General features: G+C 44.5%; 1 protein-coding gene across 5 annotated transcripts in view; it reads right to left on the bottom strand.

Moving 5' to 3' along the window:
- The window catches only part of TIAM1 (TIAM Rac1 associated GEF 1), a 195,181-nt gene that overhangs the window by 131,368 nt on the left and 41,920 nt on the right, over positions 1-21,893 (bottom strand). For all 5 annotated transcript variants that reach the window (XM_037377658.1, XM_037377655.1, XM_037377659.1 and 2 more), the window contains exon 3: positions 3,976-4,035. The gene's annotated coding sequence lies outside the window, so the exon portion shown is untranslated. The remainder of the gene's footprint in view (positions 1-3,975; positions 4,036-21,893) is intronic.

The raw sequence follows: 21,893 nt of genomic DNA, 5'->3' as shown, positions 1-21,893 counted from the left end.
CTCATTTGCACTCCCCCCCCCCCCACCTCCTTTTAAAGTCCTGCCTCTTCCTTTTACTTCTTACGAGGTTTTTCAGTATTTGTCTGTTACTTGAACCTTAAAGCCTGATTTGTGATTAAACACAACATTTGGGAGGCCGACTCCAATGCTGCCTTCTGTCACTGTTCCAACTGTAAGAGGCTCTGAGAGATAGCAGTGTATCAGGGCAGATCCTTCCCTGCATAAGTCTATGTGACCAGAGTTATTTCTCCCCTATTCTATTCCCCCGCCCAACACACACAAAAAGCCTGTGATTAATACACAGCGGGATAGCTGCATGGCATGAATAGTGGTGGGTATGTATTAAAGTGGCAATAAATAGGGCAACGGCAAGGAGAACATAGAAATACATTGCAGAGTAATAAAGTAGCTCAGTTTTATCAGTTGCATTAATTGCACAAAAGCAGTAATCAGAAACTGTATGCTTAAGTATGTCAAGAATGCGTAACTTGAAGAAATTACTTTTGTAATATGGCCCACTCCCCCCACTGTAGCTGCACTCAGGAGATAAGGGAACTCTTCAAACTTAAATGACCACATTCCACGTTTTGGGGTTCTGTGAAAACCAGCTGAGCTTTCTGGAGGCCAGCCGAGGTCAGGCCAGCTGAAGTCAGGCCAGCACAGAGGGAGTGAGCATCAATCGTCTCGTCCATTTCAATGACAGTTGGCTACAGGAAAAGCGAGCCTCCTGCATCAGCCATGGATGAAAGTCCTGGAGAGATCCCTGCAAAAGTGGAATAAAAAGCACAAAAGCCCTCAGGTTTCCCTTTAGGTGATCCTGCAGCATTACAGATGCAGAGCCTCTCCAGGGAAATGCTTCCTCTTCTTCACTCTCCACCTAGCTCTTAGCATGGAGTTGGGACCACTCCCAACTCTGGCTGCTCCTTAAAGCAGCTGTCTCTTGGGTCATCATCTTGCAGGACACAAGTGAAGACACTTTAAAATCCACAGCAAAAAAAGCATAACCCCATAGCTGGCAAGGAACAGTTAATCAAGGATGTTTATCTGTCACTGGACTTTGGAGAGAAGGATCCTAATGACAGAGTTTTCTGAGGCCACGAGAGTGCTGAACAGATTCCAAGACACCTCCTTTCTCCTCAAACCTCAAAAATGACACAGCCAGAAGATGCACAAGGGCAGAGACCAAAGAACCCAGAGCCACAGCTGTCCATGCCCTAGCACTAGGAGAGGCAGACCTCCAAGTCATTGCGTATTTATGAAGTAACACCACTTTAGGACTTATTCATTGTAGGCAGCATACGGACGCACAGTTCAGAAGCGGGATGCACTAAAGCACTCAGACACCCGTGTCAGAAGCAGGGTGCTGTGAGCAGAGGATGTGAGCCCTGCAGAACAAGTAGCAGCCCCTTACAAGCAGGAGCCCTCTCCACGGCAATTCAGTGCCTGAAACCTCCAGACAATAGCAGGAGAAGCAGGAAGGACTGGTCCAAAGTACACTGTGGAGAGGTCCAAGCTTTGCAAAATGTTTCATTACACTGTTTCCCTCTCCTCAATCAGGCTTCCATCAGCAGAGTCCAAAACCACTGGGAAGTGGCTGGCTTCCCAGCGCTAGGATAAATTCTCCCAGTGCACTGGCAAGGAGAGGTTGCAGACAGTGGTCGGAAGCACCAGGCTGCAAGAGAAGTTTTCCCATCTATGCCAAAGCTTCCAAGGGACAATGCTGATGAACTAAGGAAAAAGTGTCTCTGCACAGGGGGAAATCCTGTTGAAGTTGTGCTCCGTGGGCTGCCCACGACCTCTGCTTCTCCTTTTTGCTCTCATTAAGCAAGATGCAGCAAAGCCTTTCAGGCAGCTTTGGAAACTGCCCGCCATTCCTCCGCAAAAGACTTAGCCACAGGATTGACTTCAGACGCGTTAAAAACACCCTTGATTTTAACCAGAGCGCCAGTAGCTGCTTAAAGATTATTATCATGCTTATAGGTTTTGCTACCTGGGAGTGAATGGTGTCACATCTTTTAACAGGCACCGAAGGAGAGGAGGGATGTGCACTGTTGGCCAACAGGAGCCCCAGGCAGCCACCTGCCCCCATCCCTGCCTCTCTTCTCCCCACTTAAATTACTCCACATTAGGGCTGCCAGGCTCTGCTTATGCGTTTCAAACTCCAGCCAGCCACCAGCCCGCTTCTAGCACTCTGGCTTATAAAATGCAGCTGGCCAAAAACCCACATTTTTATTTTCTGGCCATTTTGACTCCCTGAACTTGCTTATTGTGCAATGAGGAAAACACTGGTGCTGCTGCACAGAGGGGAGCGGGAACACATGGCCCTGATTACAAGGATAGCTCAAGCTCAGAGCCATGCCTCCATCGCTTGGCAGCAAAGCAGAGAAGGGAAACGGGGCCAGTTACGGCTAACGGCCTGAACAATACACAGTTTATATACTGGATCTGTACCTTGGTGTGATTCGCAACCACCCTGGTGATGCAGTTGTGTGACAGGGCAGGATGGCCCAAGCTGGAAGTGCTAAAGACTTGCCCTTACAAAACCCAAGCCATACACAAGCAAGAAAACGTCACATATGATATTCCCCTTCCCACAAAAAAAAGGTATTAACTTTTGGGTTTGCCACGAAAGGAGCAACAGCCTTCAGAGCAGCAGCCCCTCTGACATTAGTCAATATTTGATAAAATGGAATGAGAGAGAATGGAAGAGAGTGAAGAGGAGACCTTTCACATTTTTCTCTCTCTTTTTTTTTTAAGACGCACTGTCAGTCTATATCCTTAATAAATGTCTGTGCATCTCTTTATAACATAAATGTCAACCTTGCAGTGGATTGGAACCTTGGGATTACAGGACTGGCAGAATTAACATATTAGGCATAAAAACCATAACATTTCATTATCCATTGTAAACTGCATGTGCTTTCACTCCAGGGAAACTGGAAATATCACCTAATTTCACTATCATTTTCTGTTAACTGACTGTTCTGCCACATACTCGCACACTGGCACATTCAGTCTGATGATTTATCATCTAGTTTCATTCTTCTTTCTCTACAATGCTGACTTTTTTTTTAATCAATTTTTTGTTCTGTTTTTGTCTCTAGGAAGGTACCACACTACAAAACCACCCAACTGGAAAAAAAACTTACCATGGAACAAACAAAACAGATCATATTTGTCAAGCTGAAAACACACCAGAAGGAACCGAACCTGACATCTTAAATAAGCGTAGAAGGCAACATACGTAGAAGCGCAGGCAGGAAAACCTCAGACACAACAGGCAAAACTTTGACTCATTTATAGGCAGGCCAGGGTCTATGGTCAGTAGTGAGGCACTAAAGAACAGAATCTGTTCCCTTCTGCGGCTTAAACTCCCTGTATCTTTCCTTCCCACTATTAGGCTGGCTGTAAATTCAAAGATTTGCATAAGCCACAGATTTTGTCTGTCTCTTTGAAGGGTCAAAAATTAGAACAGCACAAACAAACACACATGACAAATAGGCCAGCTGGCAGCAATTTGGAGTGACCACATGGAGGAAGTGTGGCGAAGAATAAGGGCAGGACAGAAGCCTTTAAAAGCCCGGGTCATATGTATACTGCAAGTTACAGGGTGCCTCAGGGGAATTTTTTTATTTAATCAGTTTTGTATCTTTGCAAAGATAAGTGACCAACTATCCAGATTTAGTGCCTGTCATGTTTTTATAAACATTTCTGAATATATTTTCTTTGATAAAACATGCAGCTGCTGACATAATTTTTCACATAAACATTTCACTATGTATTACATTGCGAATTTTAAAGAAGGCTTAACATTTTTATTTTTAAGAGATCACTCGTTCTCCTCTGCACGCTATGGAGTGCTGCCCTAGGACAGAGAAAGGAAGGGACAACTAAGTGGAGCATAAGATGGTAGGCAGGAGCTGCAAACAGACACAACAGTACAAGTCTACCAAAATCACCCTGGTTGTTACTCACATGAGGATGTTATGGAAGTAAGTAGGAAGGCAGGGAAACATTTGTTGTCCCACGTAGCTTCTGGAATGGAAGAGAAAGATCAACAGGTCAACTTCAAACATCAAGCCAGATGCACACAGCTGGTGTTAATCTGCATGACCTTCATTACCTGCAACAGCCCTCTGCCAAACTACAGCAGCCTAAGAGCTGGCCAGATTTTTATTACTAACATCACCTCAACCTATTAATGCAGGGGGGGAAATAATTCAAATCCAAATTGCTTCTCACTGTTTGTTGCTGTTCATATCTTGACAGAGCCACAAAACCCAATTAAGTCATTTTCCCTTTGGTTTGCAGTCGGTCAGCTCCAGGCGCTCAGGGCTGCAAGTATCTGGAACTGCCAGTCCTGCAGTGAATATTTCCTTGTTTAAATGCAACTCTTTCCACTGGACTCGGGTTTAACTAATTGTACCATTTCTATTGATCTTGCGTTTTATAAAAAGCTTGGCTCCCAATTGCATGCTGTCAGCAAAATTATGCTTAGGGCCAAATTTCATTTAGTCTGGATCTCACAAAACAATAAATAGGAAGCACCGACATATGTTTAAGGCAGTAAAACAGAATGCATTTTAAAAAAATAAATCTCCAGAATGTCTGTCCAACTAAAGTAGTAAAAGGTCACTTATCCCCAGTAAACATCATCACTGCAGGCTATTCAGAGATTGGAAACGTGAGTTGATTGACAACTCCATGAGCACCATCCAACTGAGATTTTCTATGGCCCTTCTTCCTGATCAACCATCTTTACATCACCTCAAAACACAGGTTTGTGGGAGGGAGAGCTTGCTGACACCTCATTATTTAAAACTGTTGTTTTTCCACAACAAGAAAAAGGAAAGAGGAGAGTTTCCCATTGCCATTTGACCCACCACAATGCACTGAGCCCTTTCAAAACCCTCGCAAACTCTAAATGCTGTAGATGATGTAACACCATCAGAAATCTGCCAAATAAATAAGCAAGTTCCAACATGCCTCCCTCCAAACCTGCAAAGCAATTTCCATTCCAGGACAGGGACTTGTATCGGGGTTTAATATGCTCTTCAATATATCCCCTTCGACAAAGAAAATCTGTGCCCGCTGCTACAGGAACATGCTTAATCCCTGTAAACAGATGTCAGCCTCCATAGCTGAGAAAATGACTTTGTTCTTTAGGATCAGGGAATTTAAAATGCAAGAATTTAAAATGCTCCAATGAATATAGTAACTTAAACCCCAAGAGGAAGCACCTGCTTTCTGAATAGGCACCCAATTAAAAAACCCGCCTCTGTTTTACGCATCCATAATTCAACATGAATGGTCTTTTGCTAGTTGACAATATATCAGCTATGGTCAAAGAGCAATAAAGATGAAAAAGAGAGGAGGGAGCTGCCAAGGGGAAACGGCCTGAATCCCGTAGCACTGCCCCATGCAGCAGCTCTCAAACGAAATCTTTCCAGCCGGGTTTGCTCCACAGGGATCCACCAAACTCCACACAAGCACCACCAACCACCCTGGGAGGACACCAGTTTACCCCAGAGGTAGATTTGGGGCCTGGATCCATATCTCAGATGCACAGCTATACCTCCCCTCTCTCATGAACCCATTCACAGAAATAAAAGCATCTCCCTTCACTATACGGCAGGTAAAGTAAGGCTCCAATATACTGCAGGTAAGATAAGGCCACATCAGTACTGACAGGGATGGGGAGGGTAAAACCGAAACAGCACAAAAAGGGGATTTTCATCAAAAAGTAAACAAAAACAAAAGCCAAGAACAGACGGGAATGATCAGCTTGCCTGCAGGATTAGCAACCGCAACAACAAAAAGCAAGAAACCGTAGCAATCCCCTTAGCTGAACTGGAAATAAAGCAGGCAGGCTTCTCCATCGCAGCCTGCTTGCCACCGTGTCACCCAGGGCAAAAGACAGTGGGGCTGGAGCAGAGGCTGGAGCAGGACCCTCATCAGCCATTTAGGCAGCAGCTTCAAACATTCAGCCCAGGCCATGATCCACCCTCACCTCAGCTAAGAGAGGCTCCTACCAGTCGCTGGGCCAGGACAATCATTTGGCCATTTACCAAGAAGTCTTGTTTACTTTGTCTTTGTTGTCACTTTCTCTCAGTACAGCTTGGGTTTTCACGAAGTAAATGTTCTCCTTGCAGACAGGCAGAAAGCTAGAAGCAGGGTCCCCACACACACCTCACGGAGCAAGGAGGCCTTGGCAGGAGAGGGACTGTGCCTGTATGGACTTCAGGCAGGACTGGCAGCAGATCAGCAACCTTTCTGGGAAATTTCATCTGCGTTACTACATGTGCGTGAAGTATATCAGCTTGGAAGTCTTAAAACACTCTGGCGTGAATCCTGACGATGAGCAGAACTGTCACTCCGCTACGATTAAAATCTGCATCGATACCCAGGGCAAGCTGGGGTGCTTCCCCCGTTTCCCACTGCCTTCAGAGGGACGCACAGAGCCCTGGGGAGAGGCTGCGCTGGCCTTGGACCAGCACTCAGGTCGGCAGCAGCTTCAGAGAGCTTCAATCACCATGTGCTCACTGCAGACCGGCTCCTCAGGCACACTCACACCCTACCACAGGCGTCTGCCCCAAAAGCAGCTCCCTCTGACGTGAGGCATTTCCCTCCCTTGCCTGGCTAGGGGCTGAAGGGCACAAGTGACAGACACATCGACCATGAGCCAGACCAAGCCCAGACCAGACTGTTCCCCATCCAGTCCTGCAAGCTCCCAGGAGAAGCAGACCCCAGGACTCGCAAACTAGGGAGCAACAGCAACAAAAAGCCTGTCCCTCTTCCCCATCCTCAGCCCTCTCGCAGGAAAACCAAGGCTGGAGGCAGCATTCGCTTTCTGCCAGCCACCACCAGCCCGGTGGGAAACAAACATGCTGCTGGCAAGGCAGCAGGTGTCCTGTAATTAAACACTGCATTGAAATGCTCACTTGTAAAGAGGACAAGTTAAGATTAGGCAGACAACCTCAGTTCTGACATCTTCTAAGTTTAGCTTGCTTAAAACTGTAGCTTCAATAATATGTATTTAACCTAGAGGCTGGGATTTGCACAGTTTTTAACATGTCCTTTGAAAGGTCCACAGAAAAGCAAATGAAAATTTTTTTTTAAATATTAAAATGTTTCCATATAAATTAACTGAAGTTCAGCTAGATGATCTACGCTTTCCTTACTTTTGTATTTTGTGTCAGAAAAATCTGTGACACCTGACATTGGGGTCACAGCATCCCTGTTTTCTCCCCGCAAGGGCTCCCCTCAACCAGAGTTCCAGCCTTCTTAGGGATCCATTTTGTCTTATTTGCAAAGGCCTTTTCTTCTCTTTTGCTAGTCTAGACACTTGAACTGAAACTCAAGCATCCCCAACAACTACTTTAAATCCCTAGTCCTTTTTTCTGATGTAAGAATGACTGCAACAGTACTGTATTATCATACAGTACTTATCCTCGAAAACATGTAACTCCAATTCAACAATCCTATTACATATGCTCACAGCATTTGTACAGAACAGATTTAGCTCTTAGCTCTCCATTGCTTTATCTCTTTCCGTGTTTGCCAGTGCAGAAATTATCTCAGGCTATAGACAGGTCATGTCCAAATGTTTTTCCTATCTTGCTGCAAATCTGGAAAAAAAAGCAACCGTCACGTAGCTTGCAGTACCCTGTCAAGCTTCCTAGCTCAGCTTTTAAGAACCATCCCCCTGAAGTGCAGTGGAAAGAGACAGTTATGCTGTCTCCCTGGTGTCCCATCCCTAAGCGATGCTATCAAAAATACAACTTGTGCCATCAAGGGGTCCGTTCAATCCCCTCCCAAGGAGTGTAGGGCAGAGAGAACCTGTGTCACACTCCTAAGGATCGGGGTCACTTCAGAAGTGACGGCAGTATGAGTCATACAAGATAAAGGGCAAAGAGCCCACCTAGAGTAGAGCAGTCAGAAAGGGAGCTCCCAAGAGCAGAGATGGCAAAAGGACAAAATGAGGGAAAAACAAGCAACATGGACACAGGCACAGATGGAAAAACCCACCTTCAATACTTCAGCTCACCCTAAAACTTAGGGCTGGGGTGGCAAGGTAAAACCACACCAGCATACCACGCTGCTGGCAGGAGGAAATCATCTCGTTCTGCTCTCTTCTGCCACTCACCCCCCTCAAAGTGCACATACGTTCTTACCCCATGGGCACTGCCAGCTGCCCATGGCCCTTCCCTTGCCCAGCACTATTCATGCCAACTCACTGCTTTTGTCAACAAACTGAGCCACCATCAAGCCGTCTCCCCGTCTCAGCAACACACCCACCTCTAGCATAAGAAAGAAATTTAGAGTTAAAACACTTCTGGTTCATTTACTCCAAGCACACTGTTCCTACAGGCCCATCCTCCACGATATAAGCATACGTTTCTTGAATCATCATCTCCTACATCTAATACTGAAACCCTGTTTTAATGCTGTTTTGCCATCCACCTGCCAAGGATATGCCCTGTTTCACTTTGGTACCCCCTTCTGTGCTTTTGCTCAAGACCAGTCTCTTACCTCATCCCATTTTTTCCTCATACCATGCCTCCAACACATTCTTGACAACTCATAGTTTAGTCATATTAGCAAGTCTAAACCCTAGTTACGCAGCATTTGCCAGCAGGACAGCTCTATCTCCATGAGAACATCAGCCCGGCTTTCTAAATACGCAGCTCTCAGCAGGTCTGATGCTGCAGCCCAGTGACAGCCCACAGAGCAGCCAGCGCTCTTGAGAAACTTGCCCTTTATGTACAAGTACTGATATAACAGTGGCACTTAAGAGATGCTTTTGACTCATCTTGCAGCAGCTCCACTCATGGAGCACTAACTGGAATATACACCGAGAGGAAAGGAAGGAATAAGACAAATGGGTTCGGCAAGGTGGTTTTGTTCTGTCTGTGCTGATCACTCCAACTAAATATTGACAGGAATACTACAACTGATGGGAGATGTTGCTCAGAATACACTTTCACTATTTGTTCAAACCAAGACCATGAAAGGGACAGCATAACCCCAGGCCACTGGCTCTTCCATGACACCTGAGCATGGCTGCACCCATGCGTCAGTCAAATCAAGTTGCCCAAAAATGCATCTGATGAAACCAGGTCTATTTTAAGTCACATGGTCTGGGAGTGCTGGTACTATCACAGGCAAGGCAGTGGAACACAGGGCCCAGCAGAGGAAGAGGTGGGATAATATCACGCCCTTCAACCACAACTCTGCAGCATCACAAAATTAAAAAAAAAAAAAAATTAAAAAATCACCCAGATGCTCAATAAGGTAAATTGGGTTTTTTTTCCCCTGAAAAGTAAGCAAAGACAAACAGGGAGCAGGCTGCAGCTGGCCCCAGCCATACTCCCTCAACACCACCAACACTGCTCAGAACAGTTTCTTCCATGTTTTTCCTAACTAGCCTCTAAGGCAGATTGCTGGTTTGGCTTCAGCACCCATGGGGAACATCCAATCCATACCTACAAGCACAGCATCCCACCCCACAACAAGCCATTTCCATTAACCAAGCCAGAGTATCACTAAGAACATTACCCTACCAAAAATTACATGAAAAAAAGAAAAAAAGAGAGAGAAAATAAAAGGCTATAAATGCGTAGGAATAACCCCATCTTATTCTGCTGAGCTGCATCTTCTCTCCACCCTTGCAGCACTGTGAACTCCTCTAACCATGCTGTTTTGCTCTGCCCCTGCAGCCAGACGCTGAGGCGGGCCTTTTGCAGCCCCCCACCTCTGACCCACCACTCCTGACATCCCTTTGTCATGTCTTCCTCTCCCTCTCTCACCTGGCACATTCCCACCAGCGTACAAACCCAGCTGTCATCCCCTCCTCTGAGCAGCACTGGTCCCAGTGCCCTCTGCCCACCCCTGCTCCTGCCGGTCACCTGGGCCTGTTATCTGCACTGCGGTATTCAAACACTGTAAATTTAGGAACATATAGCAGTCTCAGGAGAGGGAAATAAACAAAAAAAAAAAATAACCATTGCATATATGCCAATGGTTTTATTTAAAACACCTTACACCTGAATCCAGGCACCAGTGACTGCAGATGAAGTCCTTCTCGCCCGGCTGCTGGCCATGCACCACCGCTGCGCCCGCTCCCCTCGTGCCCGCCTCTGCACCTCCCCAGGGCGCCAGCTCCACGTCCTCTGCTTCACCTACTGCCCTGCTCACCCCACGCTGCCTGCCCCACGGCCCCCACCAGCCACCACCCCTCCCCACGCCGCTCCTCCAGCGGCCGCACGCCTGCACCACCCCGACTGCGACTGCCCCGGCGTCATGGCAGGCACGCCGGGCACGCCAAGGCGAGCAGGCGTTTCCAGCGCAGAAGTAACACGGTGCTGGAGGGGCTCACCCAGGGCATCTACAGACTGCTGTCTAACAAGGCCATGGCGAAAGCAGACGAACATCTGAAGAGATATGCCATGACTCGAACTGAAGCCTTGCAGGCCTCAGGGAGAAAGTATGTGATGTGCTGTGATTGCTGTCATGTAGAAGACCAGATTGGATCAGGGTCTTCACCTTTGGTTTCTGTTCTTCAAGCTGCTCTCCAGAGCATGAGCACCTCTTGCAGAAATGCCTCCTGGCTGAACAAGTTCATCTATGCTCACAGCAACACGAACTTGCTTTCACAGATATCTCTGAAAGATTCCCTCTCAAAGGAGGTTCCCAAGGATTCCCGGACAAAGAGCCGCAGGTGCAGATGATCACCACTGTTGTTCTGTCAAGTTTCTATGAATCAACGTATTAAATGGATCAAAGAGGGGAAACCTCCCCTCTGCTTGCATTTCCAGTTCTGCCTTCAAATCAACCTCTCTGATGTGACTGCTTCTCTTTCATTACTGCTCCTTTTGTCGCCTGTCCACAGCTCTGGCCTTCTATTACGCTGTTTGCTACACTACCAGTATTATTTTCTCTGTGCCTACCCAGCCTTTCTCTTCCTTCAAACTCACTCCTTGCACCAGTTTCTCCAAAGACACCTTCTTCCAGTTCGTGTTATTGCTTTCTTTACAGCAGGGTTGCGAGATCTGAGTTTTTACAGGACCGAGCACATCCCTTCCAGACAAAAGTGGCAAATAAGTCCTCTCAGAACATGTGCAACAGCATCAAACAAGATGGCAATATGCAGGATGTTCCCGCACCAGATCACTGTTTATACACATACACAAAAATGCTTCTAAATGCTTTTTGAGAGGGAGGTGGGACCAGAGCGCTCTTCTAACCTACACAGTTCTACAATTCTGTCATCATTGTGCAAACAAAATAATAAAGACTAGAACTGGAAACAGCACTGCTCACTTCACAGCCTACAGCAGAGGTCTTCTTCCTAGTTCTGCTGTAGTGCCACCGTGACCTTTACAATGACATTTCACTTCTCAAAAGATCACAATTCATTCCCATTAATGCAGATAAGACATCAAAGGTCTTCTTCTGCAATGCACCTAGTAATCTATCAATGAAAATCATGATTTAATTAAGTAGATAATTATGACTGCTTAAGACTGAGGAACATCACTACAGTGTAACATATTATTATTGTATCACCTAAAAGAACTTGTAAATATAAACCAACTAAGAGTCCTCACTGCTTAAAAAAACATTCCATATTTTTTCTTCAGTCCTCTTTGATAGGGTAAGAAGGGCTGACATGTAAATAAGCTGCTGAAATGAGGCAGGTTTGACAGCTATTTTGACAGCCTCCTGAGGAGGCTGGAGCTACCCACGACCTGTGCACAAACCTGAGACGGGCACGCGGGCAGGAGGCTGAGCCCCCCAGCCCCATCCCAGCACGCAGCTGCAGGCAGCAGGAGCAGAATGACCGACTGCAGCTGCCGGGTCCACCAGGATCCCAGCAGCGCCAACCACCACAGCTGCCTCTTCAGCGCCAGGGAGACAAAGCTGTCTTTACAAAACAGACCTGGCGAACAAATTCTGGAACCCCTCTTATCACAGGCTGAGATGTGGTCAACGACAAGGAGTTCACTTCCCTGTAGAAACCAAATTTTACTATGACAGACAATTGTGGGCTCTGTCCAGTTTCAGGTGCCTTCCACCAGCATTTCCCGAAGCGACAATTCTGCCCGTAGAAAGTGGGGAGTGCTTCAGTTAGCACCAGTAAGTGAGAAATGATGTTTGGTTTGATAATGTGACTGTCAGTGGGATTTTGAAATGTCACTCCCACACCTAGCAGATGCAGTTGGCTCACTCCTCATTTTAGAAAAATGTACTGAAGTTCCTTTTGTAATTGATGCAAAATGTTTCACAGGGCTGGAGCTTTATTTAAAAAAAAAAAAAAAAAGCTCTCATTCCCTTTCAATTTAAAGTCATTTTAATTAATTCTCTTGGACATATTTAAACTCTTCTATCCTTTTTAAAGATGCTTTTGCAGGGACAAGCTATCTCCTTAAGTAAAAACCATATGGCTCCAAGCTGAACTAAAAATGCCCAAAACCAACACAAAAGAGAGAGCTGATGTTTCAAGAAGGTGGATCCTCCACCTATCATCAGTCTTGGCCCTGACTTTGCCAAAACTTACATCTGTGAATAACTCTGGAAGGATAACCAAGACAAACGTTTGTATAATGGGAGCTTGAAAATGTAACTTGTTTTTAAACAGGCATGTAAGACAAAACACAACTGGAATGACAGTATAAAAAAAGATGTGAGAGGAGACACCAAAAACCTGTGGGAGAAAGATGACGTGAATACCAGTTAGTTTTGGTACTTTACCTTACAAGTGAGCTCACCTAATAATTTAAGTTACCAAAACTAATCTACTAGATGAGCTTTTTTTCGGTCCATATAATTTTAATCCATATAAAAATTGTCCCCAAAAGCCTTAAATGCCACAAACCCACCTGCATTCCTCACATGCTCTTTACCCCTTCAAACTTCTTCCTCTTTGGCCAAATGCACCTGGAAGAAGAGGAAAGCTGTACAAAATAGCCCCAAATCTACCCTATCTTGAATCCAGGATATATGAAAATGTGGATTTGAAAAGAAAATTTATTCCCAAGTTAATATTTCACTTGGAAATAAATCTTTGACATTTATCCTGTGGCAACTAAACCTCCTCTCCCTGCAAGGCCTGACACTAAACTTCATGGAAAATGGACCAAGCTGCTAGCAAAACAAACGGCTGTGACATTTTCTAAGGGCCCAGATCTATATACTCATATGCTGGTCTTTAACTTCATCAGCTAAACATACTGGATTTGTTTCTTAAGTTTGGAAAAACACTATTTACCCTCTGTTCCATCAAACAAAGTTTAAAAGCGAACTCAGTTGGTTTTGATATTTGTCCTAAAATTAATGTGATGGTCACTTTATCACCAGCATTTAATTCAGCTGGTTCTTAAAACTCATCACAGTTCTGTAAATTGCTCCTGTTTTCACTGGAGGGTTTGGCTGAATTGTCTTCTTTGACAAAACTGGCTATATAGAAATAACTGCATATATATAGATATGTATATATATATATATATATACACACACATACACATATGTATGTATGTATGTATGTCAGCCCATGAAGTGGTTGCTAACATTTGGCTGGAGAAAGACAATCATGCCCTATACCAAATTCTGTGCAGTTACCTTCCGTTACACACACACTTGGCAGGCTTCCATTATAAAAATTTATGCACTAAAATTAGCACTCACAATTGCAATCAATTGCAACAATCAAGTGTAAGTAATTCAGAAGGTAAAAAAAAAAGTGAGCATGGAAAACAATGTTACAGGACTGCAGTGGTTCCTCTGTTTAGTTATACTTGTGTCCAATAGTGTCTTTCTATCCATCGGTTGTAAGGCTGCAAGCACACAATAAGCACAGCAGTTTCTGAAGAAGCTTCCTCCTGTGATGCCCCAGAACGTTTCCTTGTCATTTCATCTTTGGCACACTCTCCCCATCTTTGGGAAGGATGCTGGGAAGACACCGTAGAAACCCTCCAGTGCAGAAGATGCCCTCCACCATCTCCTCACATCCCAGATTTATCCAGCACCTCTCAGACTGCTTCACATATGTGCACATGCACCTCCTTTTATTTGCCCCTGTTTCTGCAGGCAAGTGACCTGGGCACTGCTGCTCTCTCTGCCCTTCCTCACCCAGGACCCATCCCCGTGGTGCTAAGGGAAGGGATGGTGCAGCTCTGCAGGACCCCCTGTGGCTCGGGGACAACCCAGCCCTGGCCCTACAGATTCTCCCAAGGGCTGAATCCTGCCTCTGGCACTGGCTGTCAAGTAGCCAAGTACAGGGGCTTTCCAGGAGGGGCAGAGAGGGATGGGTCCCCAGGGTCCCCAGAGCAGCACCGGGGCTGCCTGTCACATCGTCGCCTGCAGAGCAGGGACGTGCACATCAACACTTTGAAAACATGAGCCTTATTTTCTGATGTGGGAAAGGGTTTATTTATTTATTTATTTATATAAAAGATATCATAAATACCTTATTTATGATGTGGAAAAGGGTTAAGGGTTAAAAGGCATCTTACCAACAAACAGCAAAGCATTAGGAACACTCCTCAAAAAGATTTTCATGACCGCAAATGACTAAGACAACTACAGTGACTTGGTTGATAAGCTTTTTGGTTTTTATATATCATCCTCTTTGACACAGATGGTATATACTGCGTATGATATGCTGCCAGAGCAGAACTCAAAGTTACAGGCAGCTTTGTACAGATTTTTCCCCCCTTGAAACAACTCATGTAACTAGTAATAAATGTTACATTGTTTGGAACAAAAAGCAGATAATGTATATAAACTTCTCAAAACTAAACACATATGGCAAGAATATGCTAGAGAATATAGAACACTCTAGAGAACACAAATTATGAAAAAAACCCTCTCTGTGTAGTTCAGTGTAAATACTTCAACTCATTGTCTCTTCTCTTCAACATGCACACAAGCAAATCAATGCCTGGCACCCCACTTTAATCTAAGCAGTGTTCCATCATCTATACTAACCATCTACATAACTTCTGGCCTCCCAGAACCTACGTTTTGTACGTCATCACACATTCAAACTGAATTACCTGCTACTGTTTTAATTCACTTCTGGGCTTTGGGTTGTTTTCTTAAACAGGTCACAGCTGTATTATAAAGGAATATAGATAGATAAATAAGCATATGGTATTAAAGGAACATTTTAGTTTTGCAAAGAGAGGAGTAAGAAAAGCTTGCATGGTACAGCTTGATCAAATCAGAAGCAAAGCCCTTGGGTGCTACACATTTGTCTCCATTCCTCAGTTCCTAACAGCAGATGCTCTTCTGACCCAGACCTATCACACTGAAGAGAAAAATGAGCATAAACTCAGCGTTCCCTGTATCATCTAAAATATCTATTAATATATCTATTTACGGTGGTCAACATGAAACCAATTAAGCTGTTCTGGACACAACAGAGCACCCACCAACACAAGTCTAAGAATTTTCCATGGCCGTCACTTGGCTTTGGTCCAAGCACGTAATGTCATTTCTCACTGACATCCTTCTGCAGCATGAAATTCCACAATTCAGATCAGATAAAGCCAAACAGACCTCTCGGCAAAATGTCCAGAGAACCAGCTGACTCTTCAGCAAAGTCTACCATTAAAAAACCAAAGTGTATGGGTGTGACCAAAAATGGATTTAGCGTAATACTGGTTCATATGACACTAAATAGAAGCTGGTGGTATCTAGCACATCTTGCCTTTATTTTATTTTTTTCATTGAACGCACCTGTTCTTCTCATTCAAGATGAGAGCTAAGCTGTTCAAACACCCGAGTTACTTTGCAAGCTATTTCTCTTCGCACACAAGCAAGCCCAGGCAAGAGAATCCATCCCTCCAAAACACAGCTACTCGCAAGAGACAGTGCAGGGCAAAAATTATAAATATGCCCTGTGACTGCACAAATTGCCTCACACTTGGCATTTCAGCACAGTATATTCCATGACTGCTTCCCACCCCCCCACCCCAAATGCACACTGCAATGGGTTCTAACATTAAACTCTCATCAATGTGGTTTTTTAGCTCACAGACTGAGCCGCACCTGCAGGTTCAAGCTGCTGCACCCCTCCAGGCAAACTAGCTGGCATCAAAAGAAGGTGACTGGCAAATACGCTACCCAAAACCAAGAAGTACAAAAATATTTTTTGATATCAAGAGTCTCAGGTGAGGGGTGAAAGTTTCTTTGCAAAGGAGATGACTAATTCCAGAAGACCCATCCATCCCGTGGCCATTTACCTGGGAGGATCAGATGTGTCTTGGGAAGAAGAGCAGGAACCTGAACCTGGGCTCCCACTTTCTAGCCAAGCCCCATGATCACTGCCAAGGCAATGCTCATCATTCAAGTCCAGAGCAGCTTCTTTACTCCCTCTCCAATCCAAATCCAGTTTTAAACCCAAGCACAGTGAGAACATTTCTGATTTCTTCAAGTTTTATAGGACAGCATTTACATTTTCAATGCAACTGCAATTAAAATTTATGCATAAAACGCAGGGGTGATTGCAAGTTATTTAAAATTCCTCGTTTTGAGTTTGCATTAAGAGGAAAAACAACTAGGGAAAGATTTTTTTAAAAATGTATGAGCTGTAAGGGGTAGTTTCAAATGTAGCAAAAAAGGAGATGGCTAGAGGAAAGGATCTGGAGGAGAAATGAAGCTGATAATCAGGAAAGTGCAATATAACAATACACCAGACTGCAGAATGCCCTCCAAAAGCAATGAAAAGATAATCACTGCAAAAAGCATTGCCACAGCAGAAGATGATCAGCAGCTGAACACATCTGTAAATTCTCATGCTCCTGCAGTGCTACAGAAATGCAATGATATCCCAAATATTGGAAATTTCTTAGATTGGAGAGAAAGGAAAAAGAAAATGGCCACACTCCAAAAGTACCTTAAAATATTTCCTGTGTTGATCCGCACAAAAAATAAGTAGTAGCAGAGACTTATATACCCATGTTCTCAGAAAGGAAAGACCTCATTAATTGGCCATCCCATTCCTCAGCCTAGGAAGCATGCTGCCAGGCTGCTCCAGGTACCATGGGCAAAAGGTCCAAGAGCAGCCACTTAAGTAGATAACTTCAAACCTGACATGGCCAACCCAGGCACTACACGTCTTTCAACATCAGGTGCTCACTGAGCAGATGACTGTTCAGATAACGAGCTGTAAACAAAATCATACACATGGATACACAGAAGAAATACTTTGGCTTCAAAGGCATTTTTCTTCAGCGTGTAAACATTGCAGGAATTTCTCTCATGTCTCAAATAGCATTACTCTGTGCACAAAGTCAAATCCACTCACAGCATGGTCTATTTTTGTCCGAACAAGGAGCAGCCTTTAACCGCTCAGACGGACTGCAGTACAACATCTTGAGGTTCAGGGATGCTCTACAATGATGGGATAAACTATTATTGGAAATCTATCTGGTTGCTAGGGCAAATTCATGTAATGATACGCTCCATCCACCAAGCAGAATCTGGTTTGCAAGTCAGAAGAGGAGGAAAAATTAAGATGAGAGATGACTAACCAGGGTAACGTGAGAAACCAAATTAAATGCCATGCTATATAGAAACATGGTTACAGTTTCCATCAAGAATCAGCTGAACTCCTACATGAAACACGCCTGGTTGTTTTGAGCCAACAAAGCCTAGATCACAGGCTTGAAAGAAATTTCAAAAGATTGTACAAGGCATCCTGCCACCCCCAAGGCAGGATTAACGATATCTAAACAGTACCTTATGCAGGGCATACCGCTACTGAATCATACACATTTGTGCATACAGCTCTCTCGTATCAATATTATTTGTCTTTTACAAAGGGGAGTAAATGAGGCAGGCAGAAAAGAACCAGTTAGCCCTCAATTGCATACTACATCTCCTGCAAAATTAGAAAATTATCCCAGATGCTCAAAAGCCTACAAATAACTGATGGATCAGTTTTCTAGGAGCTTTATGCATGGATATCTTCTCATTTTCAGAATTACTGGAGCCTCAGGTCACATCAACCTGCTACACAGCTGGATAGTCTTACGTATTTTATAAAAGACCGTGACAGTTCTTCTATCTGAATTCCAAGCTTTCAGCTCAAGAAATGTCTTTTGAAAGTTAATAGGGCAAAGATGGTAAAGGAATGACAAAGGGGCGGGGGGGGGATGATGGTGTATAAACTATTTTCCATTTTCTCCATGAACAGTGAAGAATGGAAACTTGCATGCTAATGTTCAACACACCAGTTTTGGATGACACGAACTGGAAATGGTTGTATAATTTATATCTTACGGCCATATCTTCTGGTCACTGAACTTAGAACTGAGATTATAAGAAAGCATGAAAATCATGTTCAGGAAACTGCCATACTCTTCTTGGTAGCTGAGCACTTTGCGTGTCAGAAGAAAGCTTCTGTAATTAAGATAGCATCTTCCTTACAACTGAGAACAGAGAATATGTAATTAGGGTTTAAACTGTTGAGGACAGGCTTATAAAATAATCTCACTTAGGCCTCACAGTTAAATGAGCAGTACCTATCAAGACTTGGTCGAACTTAAGCATACCTCACTGGTAACAGATAGCACTCCCAACACAACCCGGCATTGAAACTGAATCAGTGTGCTCTTTTTCCTCCATTTTGACTTCTGAAATAAAAAGGTTCAAACTGATGAGAGATTTAAACACTGCAGAGATTAGGAATCAAGCTGAATTCATAGAGCCACCAGACTTAAAGATTACTGCCGTAATCCGCAGGAACGATGCTAAAAGCAGAATGACTGCCAAGACTGAAGCTGAAACCTTCGCCGCAGTTCCAGGCACATTTCAAGGCCTCTGGTCAGCGCAGGCTGCAACTGTCTTCACTGGAATAAATAGGAATGAGGCAACATGCAAGACACCAATTTGTTCTTCTGTGCCAACACAGCGCACCCGCAGCCTCCTGCCTTTTACCCAAGGGCAGCATTCAAATGGAGGTCCATCTGACTCGTTTGTTTATGTTTGGGCTGTACGTTCCTCACATACATGTGTGTGACACAGGGGTCCCCTGTAAGGGTTGTCCCTGCCCATAGGGTGGCACAGCCCTGGCAGAAGGTATAGACATGGGGCTCCAAGGGACAGGCTGGTACACCAAACCAGGCAGCTAGCCCTCCCCATTTCTACTGAACACACAGAGCGTCAGTGCCGCTCAGAGCTGAAGCAGCAGCCCTCCTTTTGCTCCTCTGCTCAGGAAACAAATCAACTCTTAATCAACGCAGCATTTGGGCAAGCAAAGATAAGGACCTGGCTGAACTCTTCCGAGATCAAACTGCAGCTGCCTCCAAACCCTCATCAGCCATAACACTAAACACAAGATTTTGTACTCTTCCAGCTGCCTCCCAAAAACCTCTTCAAATGGGATTGCTTTATACATGGGATTTCCCTAGCCAGTCATAAAACGCTGGCAATTCTCCACATTCACAGCGTGTTCTGCTGTGTGAGCTCCAGTTGAGTCACCTGCACCACTTGGAGGCAAAGCACAAGTAAGAGTAACATGCTCCTGAGTTTCTGCAGTGATCCACAGGTGCTACTCAGGCCCTGCAAGGACCATATCCTGCACGTGGGTACACACATGCAGCAGTGTAAGAAACAGTCTTGTTCACTTTAGGTACTGCTAAAGAGGCTAATGCTTCTAAATAACTCAATTTTAAAAAATGGGGCTTAAATACCATTGAAACCTAAGATCATAAAGAGAAAAAACACAAGTGCACATGGCTCCTAAGAAACAAAACGGCTTTTCAAAACAGGATTTCTCTGACATGCTCCTAAAGAAAGCTTTTTACTTAAACTGTTATCAACTGAAGAGCAGGAGAAAGACTTCAACAAATTTGTCAGTAAATACTCCCATTCTGTACAGGTAAAAAAACTGACACAAAAGTAATCTAATAACTTTCTAAACTGATAAGATGTTATTATAAATTACAACACATATGCACATGTGATATTTGTATATGAACACATACATGTATCACAATGTATAGCTTTTTTAAAAAACAACTTCAGGAGAGAGTTTGGTCATACGATGACCTACCTGTGCAGAAAAGACTAAAGGGGAATAAAATCTCTAATCCAAGTGAAATCCATCGCCGCTGGGAGACCCATCCTATTGACAAAGATCAGAGAGGGAATGAGGAGACCCAGCTTTTATTTCCTGCAGCATCACATCCTTCTGGGCAGCACCATCACATCTCCCCAAGCCCTTGCCGCTCCTTCAGTTGTCCTTACAGTCAGGCTGGCAGCTTATTTATGGAAATGGCTCACCTTTGCTATGGGTGTGAACATTTACCTGCATTAATGTCCTCATCTCCCTCCAAATGGCCCCACACACAGATAAACTGCCTTCTCTTTTCTGCTTCCTGGTTAAGAGAATATGGATTAATAAATATTGGGCCAGAATCTGCCTGTAGTTTTTACTGGACTGCATAAATGGTTAAAATTTTCCTAGAGCACCAAGAAGCTTGTGGGGAGGACACAAAATGCACAACTGCACGTGTGTAAGATTAGGGAAGGAGGATGGAAGGTACCAGGAGGTCTGAAATATTTTCAGTGAGATACATACACAGATTCATCCAATCTCCTGACAAGTACTCTGACTTTAAAAGGTGCTTTAATCTGTCTTACATCTATATAAACACAGATCATAGAAACAATTGTATATAGCAACCTGGGAAAAAAGAATACTGGTATCATCTTTCACTTTATAGCTTTATGTTGGAGAGGAGGGAGGAGAAGGAAAGAGGGAAGTAAAGTAACCACGGTCAGCATCACAGCTCGAGGTGAACAGGCCTGTTTCTTTTGTTACCTCGGGTCATCAGGATAATTAAACCCTTTATAATAGCCACTGATCCACATCAGGCAGCGCATATAACTGCAAGCCAACCTAAGCTGCACAAAAGAGTGGCTACGCATTGCAAAATAACCTCTGTGCCTTGCTCAGCATTTTTGGGACAGATTCTGATGCTGCTACTTCAGCAGCACTGTACCACGCTGACTGTCCAGACTGACAGACAGCCTCAGCCCATGCTGGCCACAGAACGCTGCTCAGGGAGGTCCAGTGCCATTTCGAGAGCAAGGTGGCACCCCAGTGTCTGAGGCACAGCCTGCCCCGTGATGGCTGGGGGACTCTGAGGTTCAACCACAGCTTGGACGCCGCACACATTTTTGGAAGAGCGGTGGAGTTGATGGAAAGGTCAGTCTGAGTCGCTGCACTTCTGTTTGCACCCCTCCCTCCCCCAACTGCAGAGTTTCTAAATTAATCTGGGTCTTTAGCCTTGTCGGCTTTTATTGCCATTTCTTAAAGAAAAACCCAGCTTTCATGCTACAAACTACAGGGCTGAAATCCCCAGACAAGTTTAGTAAGTGCTTCTTGCAATTCGCCTTTGCCCTTATTCATCTGAGTGTACTCCCTTAAGTGTCTCCTAAAAATCTAAGATAGGAAATGCGCTTAGTTTCTTCTTTATTTTCCCCTCTCTGCAACGTTTTAATCAAAACGCGCCAGCCAGCTACATCCAGCAGTCGCGGGGTGGATGAGAACAGCACCGCTTTGTACAGATTGCACTCGACAAGTCACATCAGCGGGGGTGCAGCCTGAACCAATACCTCCCCTTCCTCCCCAAATCCTGACCTCTGCTGCTCAGAGGTCTCCGACTTAGGAGATGCCAGGGGGCAAGAAATCCCGCTTCTGTGCATTGTTAAAACAAGACATTGTTAAAAGGAAAATTCCTCGGGGTTTTGGTTGGGTTTTTTTTCCTAAATCCCTGACAAGGAGATCGTGTGTGTATAACCCACAGCAGAAATAACCCTAAGTCTACCAAAATCAAACACGAATTTACTGACCAGCTTTCACACGCTGCAGGGACCAA

Source organism: Falco rusticolus, chromosome 2 (genome assembly GCF_015220075.1).
Source record: "Falco rusticolus isolate bFalRus1 chromosome 2, bFalRus1.pri, whole genome shotgun sequence".
NCBI classification, from domain to species: domain Eukaryota; kingdom Metazoa; phylum Chordata; class Aves; order Falconiformes; family Falconidae; genus Falco; species Falco rusticolus.
The sequence above is the reverse complement of the archived record's forward strand: the minus strand, read 5'-3'. Positions and strand labels throughout refer to the sequence as shown.